General features: G+C 39.8%; 1 long non-coding RNA gene across 1 annotated transcript; it reads right to left on the bottom strand.

Annotated features, from left to right (window-relative positions):
* Nucleotides 1-2,978: 2,978 nt before the first annotated feature.
* LOC121718250 lies at nucleotides 2,979-6,809 on the bottom strand. The gene is made up of 4 exons (XR_006033893.1): nucleotides 6,727-6,809; nucleotides 5,138-5,207; nucleotides 4,874-5,048; nucleotides 2,979-3,829 (listed from the first exon to the last, which is right to left on the bottom strand). It is a non-coding gene; the product is annotated as an uncharacterized LOC121718250 (long non-coding RNA).
* Nucleotides 6,810-8,371: the final 1,562 nt, after the last annotated feature.

The following is an 8,371-nucleotide window of genomic DNA, read 5'->3' as shown; positions in this document are numbered from 1 at the left end:
CATGGAGATCAGAAGAGGATGTGCCAGCCTGCCCAATGTCCATGTGGCTCTTCATCCAACCCTTGGCACCTTGGATCTCTATGATGGACTCCATCTACACAAGGAGAGGATAAAGATTTTTGCAAAATCTCTGAAGGACACGGCCCTGGGGCGTAGTCCTGCTACACCCTCCTCTGATAGGAGCCATATGCACCATCCCAGGCATCCTCCTCCCCATCATCACCCTAGGATCATCCATCTTACCATAAGGAAAAACAATAGTTCAACCTGGCCCCCAGACCCATCAAGGGCCCACCACCCCATCAATGTGAGGCCAAACCAGAGGAGGCCACCTTCCCCATTCCCACCCCCTACCCACCAGCCCCCTCCCCACCCACAGCAGCAGAGATATGCAGCAACACCTGCCCCTTGCCCCCCTCCCCACCCTCAGCAACAGAACTATGCTGCGGTAGCTGCCCCTTGCCCCCCTCCCCACCCTCAGCAGCAGAACTATGCTGCGGTAGCTGCCTCTTGCCTCCCTCTTCACCCACAGCAGCGGTGTCATACTGTTGCTGCCCGGCCTACTGCCATTACAGCTCCTGTTGCAACATCTGAGCTGGGAGAGATCAGGGAGATGCTGCACACCCTGTGCACCCGACTTCTGTTCAGCTAAGAACCCTTTATATTTTAACATAGCTAATAATATATCATTAGTTATATAGTAAAAAAAAAAAAAAAAAAAAAAAAAACTAATAGCTGTGTAGTAATGCTGATGAATATCCCTAGTAGATTTTATTTTATTATTTTTTATTTATTTTATTTTTTTTATTCCCATAAGATTTTTTTTTAACTATTATTATTATTATTATTATCAGAGGTGGAAAATATTGTACTCAAGTAAAAGTACCAATACTACTACACAATAATACAATATTACTCAAGTACAAGTTAAAATACCGATCTGAAAATGTACTTAAGTAAAAGTAAAAAGTAGTTCATTTAAAATGTACTTTAAGTAAAAGTTACTTAGTTACTTTTTTTGGGGGGGGGTACCAGAACAACCAGTTTTACCAGAGACTTTCTAATGAGGAGATACAGCACTCAAAAAATCCTCCATAGTAATGCATGGGGTTAGTCAGTTGTCTACAAATATCACAACCCTTCCGCGGAAAAACGTTGACATGTGAATACATTGAGCCAATCATGTGGTGTGTTGTAAAATACATTGAGCCAATCATGTGGTGTGCTGTGAAGACATCGTGCCAATCATCTGTTGTGATCTCGCTGCTGGAGCAAGATTGGTGTCGTCAAGCCTTACGCACACGCATTTCTGCCGAAATAGTTGCACGATAAGTGCCCAAAAAGTGTTGCAATATGGCCGCCGAGTGGAGGTACTTGCCTGAAAAGAACTTTGGTCCTAGCTCGAGTTGCTGCAGCCAGCAGCTATGGCAGCCATGTTCATGCTCCCAGTGTGTAGCGCTGTAGTTGCAGCAACTCGAGCTAGGTAAAACCGATTGTATCAGTTTTGTTCATACCGACAGTACTCGGTGACGTTGAGAAATGGAGATCTATGTGAAAAATCACCGGAGTTCTCCTTTAAGAGCAGTAGTTGATTAAAGTTAGTTGCACTCATCCTTGCGTCGCTTTGCAGTGAACAGTAATCCAGCACAACTGAAAAACCCCTCACAGGCAGCTGAGGCAGGCAGGCCAATGTTGAGTTGCAGAGAGTTTTTTTTATATTTGGAAACGAGCAGAAGGTTCAGCAGATTAAAGGGCGTCAAACTGGGGGGGAGAGTGGGAAGTATAGGGCCCCAATGGAGGAGAGGGCCCTTGAAAAATGGAATACAGGGGGTACAACATTTTCACCAGGCATTAGTAATAACTCAGGTAATCCACACATAAAAAATCCAAACAACTCCATAAGTAGAGTCATGTGTAATGAAGTGGAATAACACAGGGAAAAAGTATTGAACAAGCTAAGGAAAAGCACTAAGGCAAGGAAATGGAAGGAACGAGCTGGAATCTGTAAGTAGTTAGAGTAGTTATCCTTTCTATCTGTGCAAATTAATATAAGCTTGGTTAGTATATTGATGGGCTATAAAAAGGTTTTTCATTACCAAGGTGTCACACAAGAAACATTTCATGATGGATAAAAGCAAAAAGCTCTCCCAAGACCTTTGCAACCTTATTGTGGCAAAACATATCAATGAAACTGGTTACACAGATGCATTTCAAAACTTCAGAATTTTCAGTAAGCAGCATGGGAGCCATTATCTGCAAGTGGAAGAAACATCAGTGCCATGCAGGATCTCCTCGCAATATTTCTGACCAGGGAGTCAGAAGGATAGTCAATTGCAAGGACCAAGTAAATTCCAAGAGCCAAGGACCACTCGGAGAAAGCTCCAGAAAGACTTGAAGGCAGCCAATTCAATTCAACAATTCTGGAAGTAACTAAAGATCAGGATTCACAAGAGGGACCCCTGGAATCTGTTTAGAACAATGGGCCAAAATCACACCTGATACTGTGACTAATACGTTTTGTCATACAGGAAATGTCTTGAAGCTGTCTTTACAAACAAAGGCTTTTCCACAAAGTATTGAAGAAATTTCAGTAGGCACGTTCAATACTTTTTTCCTGTGTCATTCCACTTTAATACACATAACTCTTATGTTTGGATTTTTTATATGTGTGTTAATATAATGTGTGGTGAAAATTTCGAATACACTGTTAGACATTTCAGTGCCATTTTACAGTAACTAACTGGCAGCACTTTTGCCAGTAAGTTACTGTAATTCAGATTTACAGTACCACTACTGTATCTCATTGTACAGTAACAGTACTGTAGACACTATTACTGCTTATTATGGTTATGGGATTTGGCATATTATAACATTTTATTTATTTACCTGTTTAACTGTATTATACAGAAGTAGCCTGCTGCTAATAAAATGTACACATCCAAACATTGAAAAATATAGACAAATTTATTTAACTCAAAGTATACATTTCAATTCACATTTCATTTTGCCATTTGCACTCAAACAAGGAACCAGGCAAACAAAGGGGAAATTTGTTTTTGTATGTATTTTGTTGTGAGTACACATGGGCACAAAAGGATATGGGGACACGTTTGTGTGTCTGGATGTGTGTTTTTCTGTGTGGTTTGTGTGGTTTTTTTGTGTGGTCTCACATGGAGGATGGAGGATGTTTTGGTGGTCTGCAAGTATTTTTGGTAAAATCTGATTTATCTTACATAACTATCTGACAGTCAAGTATTTAACAAAATAACAACAGCAACAAAAATCTAAAAAAAGACAAAAAGTGCCACTTTTAAATATTGGTGTATATAGTTCTGCAAGATGTTGCATTCAAATGGCATTGGTGAGTTGTCTTGGTCGTTCTTTTGGCTGTTTGCTTGAATAGCAGGAACCCCTTGAGCCCTGTGGCCATGGCGATAAGTGTGGGGTCAGCTACGTTCGGCCAATGGCCATGGCATTCAGCCGAGAGATTTAACCAGCCATAGACTCCACTAACCTCCACTGACCCGCTTCTTCATCTGGGCAGGACTAGCCTGAGTGCACTAACAATAAAAAAATCAGCTCCAAAACCTTGGGCCAAACCCTCCAGAAACTATAAAACAGTCTACCAGAAAAATATGTGTTACCCTAATGTGAGATTCACACCTAGTTTGAGTGCTGCCACTCAAATTGGGTCAGCCTAGACACAAATGACGCCACTCTGTTGTTGATTGGTAAGGCCTTTCTCTTCACCAACTGTCCTGTTTTTCGGCTCACTCCTGTTTTTGTTGTACACTTAGTTCCATCCTCGGGATTAATTCTCACAAAGAATCTGGACAAGATGAGAGTAGATAAAAAAAAACAAAAAAAAAAACATTAGATACGTAATCAATATGATGAAGGTGAAGCTTTCACATCCCCTTTGGGACATGCTACAATATAATTTCAATTTTCAATTTAATTTCACTTATAGAGCGCCAAAACATTACACATGTCTCATGGTGCTTTACAGAGTCTTTATGTCACCAAACAGGCAAAATTATGATAACTGGATCACAAATAAGCAGTTATAGTTAAGTTAAAAAAACATGATACCTTTTTGGGAAAACGGATATTTGCAGTCTACCCCAGAGTTAGATATGAGGATACCATTTTCCACTCTAAGCTGGCAATGCCCTGTTTAACACTGTTAGCCCAGCTAAGCATAATCACTGGAAGTCTGTGGGACCGTTAGCATATAGCTCCCTCTGGTAGTCCTGGGAGCTTAATTCTAACAGTCCCATACACTTATAACTAAGTATCACACGCAAAAAGAACAGAATGGTATGCATTTCCTTAAATAACACTGGAGCACACTGCAAACAAGCTAATTTCCCCCTAAAAAGTGGCATGTTCTGTTAAAACGTAACTCTTGCCAAAATGCAACCTAGGGTCTTTTTGTGAATCAAACTAGTGGGGGCACTACTGTTTTGATGCGGTCATACTATGATGCTATTTTGTAGTGTACTAAGATGGCGCGACACAACATGAAACTTTGCTCGAAGTATCACCAGAGTCTCAACACATGAACTTGAGCATTGAGAACATTGTGTTCAGAGTTTACTTAAAAGAAAGGTTTTGAACAACTCACCTCTTGACTGGCAAGATGGCGGCAGAAAAACCAACTGCTAAAGTGAGTTGTTCAAAACCTTTCTTTTTACAATCACTTCTTATAACACCTGTACTAATGATCTGTAGGTACACACAAATACATTATGTATGGACAACATAAGTACGTGATATTATGATATTACATATTGTTACACTGCATTGAGTGTGTAGATACACTAGATAGAACAAGGGCCCCGTAAAATAAAGTGTCACCATATTTACTTACCGTTGTATCAATTCCAGGGTTGCACAGGCAGGTTCCTGGTACTCTATGTTAAAAACATAGAAGCTGGAAAAGAATACTGACAGGGCATCAGTGAAACTTAAGTGCTCATCCAAGACAAAGGCCACCTTCCCCTCCATGCTCACCATCCATTTTGTGGAAGTCAGTAATGTGTTCCCTGAAAGATGAAAAATACACACTTTAAAGAAATATTCTTCAGTCCTTGTACAGTAAAAACTTCTCTCTAAGTTCTGAACCATCTCTTACCAAGCATGATCAGTCGAGGTGTGATAGGAAGGTCCATGTCATTCTCAATTGAAGTTGCCGTTGCAAATGTCTTAAAAAATAAAGCACAGGGTTACACTAAGAGTGACTTCTTTCATTTGCCAATAATTGGTCTACATTTTTAAAAGTTGATCTTCATTTAGCCATAATATATATTATATTAGGCTGCGAGCTAGAGGGCCTTACAATGAAAATCAAGTGGACAGCATATACATTTTGGCCTCTTTTATTAATAGAAAGCTAATTAAACCACTCAAACCATACATTTTCTAAAAGTTTATGTTCTCTAGATGTGATGGCGTTTTTGCCATTTCTTATATGCAATCTCAAATGAGCGCACAAGGACGCAAAGTTGTTCGACACATAATCGCATCCCTGAACATTGCATCTGATAGAGTCACGGTGTTGAAGCGCTACGTTTTGTGGGGATTCGTAAGGAATGTGATTTCTATGCATGTGCGATCTCAAGGCAGAACATGTTCTGAAATTACCAGGGCACTGTTCTATGCCACACCGAAATTTCGATGGGTTTTTGCGTGGAAACAAAACGTTTTCAAGTTCACCGTTTGATGAGGACAAATCTTGCAATAATACATTTTGTAACCACACTACATTTGCAAATGACACGAAAGCTGATTAAAACTATTCGAATAACTTACAAGGTTAGCCCATGCACGCAAAACCATGCACGTCTAACGAGACTAATCTTCTGCACTGCGGTAATATTCTGTGTTGCGTTGATCTACTTTCCCGGGCACAAGCCTAATGCCACACCCACTTCTCCCGAAACTCAGAAAGATGGATACATTTTGTGGGAAAATTCAGCTATACAGACATGTCCAACAATATCCCGCCCGCCTAAAACCATGCAGCTAGCTAGCTACTCTGACCTAACACCTTTGCCCTATCAACTACTCGAACTTTCATTGAAAATAAATATGAAGCAAGGCTAAACACTTGTAAGCAAAGACATGGGCTTTAATGTAGACAACACAGAGATGATTATTATAACGTTACCTAGATCGCGCCCTCCTGCAAGCTAGCACCTAGAGCTAACTGCTGGCTAACTTCACATGCAACCCTGTAAACCATTCGGCGCTATCCAGTCCAAACCACTTACTTTGATAAAGACTAAATATGAAACAAAATAAACACACAAAACCACAAAGCCCATTGGCATTCTGGTGCTACCAATCACTGAAATGGGGTAGCCTAAAGCTAGCGTTAGCTAACGTTACTATGACAAACACCTAGCATGCTAGCAGCTAAACTCAATAGCCAGAGCAGTTGCCAATTTTAATAAAACATCGGGAACCGGGAATATAAAACTAGGTTTCAGGGCAGGACAGGACAGGCTATCAAAAACGGGGTTGTCTGAACTAGTCACCGTAGAATCTATCATACATTGGCTATAACGGTAGATAGCTAAGCTGTATGAATGTTAGCAGGTGTGTTCGCAGAAAGTTTATGGTAGTGCTATATTATATCGGTTGCTATTTCAACAAAAACTAAAATGAAAAGAAGACCTGGTGGAGAAGGTTTTCATGTGGCTGTTTTGTTAAGGTACATACCTTTTTGTCCAGTGCTCAACCAGTCAAGTGTCCATGGTGCAGCGCTCTCAATGAAGTGGCGAAATAGCATCCTTTGAGATGAAGGGCACTTGCTTGGGGTCGCAGGTGACGTAGGCTACCGCATTTTTTTTTTAAATGGTAACTTACAGTAATTTTAAAAAACCTGGTGACTTACCACACTTATTACGCAAAATTCCCCATACATACAGTAAGTTACTGAAATAATCATTTAAAGTATTTTACTGTGTGATATGAAGTAAAGTACTGTAGAAATTGCTGAAATGTCTAACAGTGTAGACTCACTGGAAGTTTAAGCTAATTACTGAATATATATATATATATATATATATGTCCACCATATATTTATTTTACCGAATATTTTAACTTCATAAATGTCAAAATGAATGTCAGACGAAATTTTAAGTTTGACTGACTGGATTTTGTATACAAAACATAGTGAAAACTGTCTAAGGTCACTCTCACTCTCCCTTGCTAAAGAGCTAAATGGTTTAGTCCGCCTGCACGATTCATAAGGTAGTCTATCTTTTGTTTATTTAGTTGAGCATGCTAGTGGACCGCTAATTGTTGTGCTGCTGGTGCAATGTATTTCTCCAAGAAAGCCAAGTCAGGTTACTAAAAAGAGAGACATCAAAATGAGGGGAAACAACTGCTAATAAACTTCTTTCCAAAGAAAGGTGAACACGAAATCCCATGGTGTTTGCTTGAATATCTCCGCTATCATTAGTGCTAAAACGAACTGAGACAACCCATTGAAATAGCGGAAAATACACTTTCATAGGTTAGGCTACAGGGGAGCGCGGGGCACAAAGTAACACTTTTTGGTTATGGCTAAATAATTCTAAAATCATTTGAGTTTCACTAGTTATACTTTTTAACAAGCAACATACATATCTCTGTTACACATATGCACTGGAAGTTTGTTTGTAGGAGCTACTGTTCTTTTACAATTCCACCGAGAGTGGCGATAGGTGAAATGTTACAACCTGCCCCATATGCGGGGTTAGTTGTAACACTCATCCCAAAGGCTGTTTTTAATTCAATTAATTCAATAAATGTATCTGAATGTGTATGATAGAATATAATCTGACTATTTATGATACATAAGTCATGAACTAACAACAGACGTGTGTCGAAAATTGACTTTATTTTCTATACGGAGAAATAACATGAAAATATGCGCCAATGGAAGCTGAAGAGTCTAACCAAGGTCAATCCTGCCAAAAAAAGCCCTCAAACCTGAAAACACATGAGGCAAAATGCAAAACATCACAAAAACGAACTAAACTAACACTAATACGCGCATATTTTGGTATTGCAACATCATTATACAGTACGAGTGGCTTAGTTGTAACAGCGCGTTACAACTAACCCCGCTGGGTCACGTTTGTTATAAGATAAGCTAGCTCCTGCTATGAGTTGGCTGTTTCAAAACGGTGTTCATTTTTAGCCTACAAGACGGTTATTAAGATGATACAAGATTGGAGTCAGTGAGCTGCACCCACAACTCAGTAATGGAAAGACAAGTACCACCTAGACATTTACGTTGATGTCTTCAAAAGGCGTTTGCTGCAGATCTACGTGGAAACACGTCCATACTGACTGAAAATTTGTGGAACACCGTCTC

Source organism: Alosa sapidissima, chromosome 9 (assembly GCF_018492685.1).
Source record: "Alosa sapidissima isolate fAloSap1 chromosome 9, fAloSap1.pri, whole genome shotgun sequence".
NCBI classification, from domain to species: domain Eukaryota; kingdom Metazoa; phylum Chordata; class Actinopteri; order Clupeiformes; family Clupeidae; genus Alosa; species Alosa sapidissima.
This window is presented reverse-complemented; position numbering and strand designations above follow the sequence as displayed.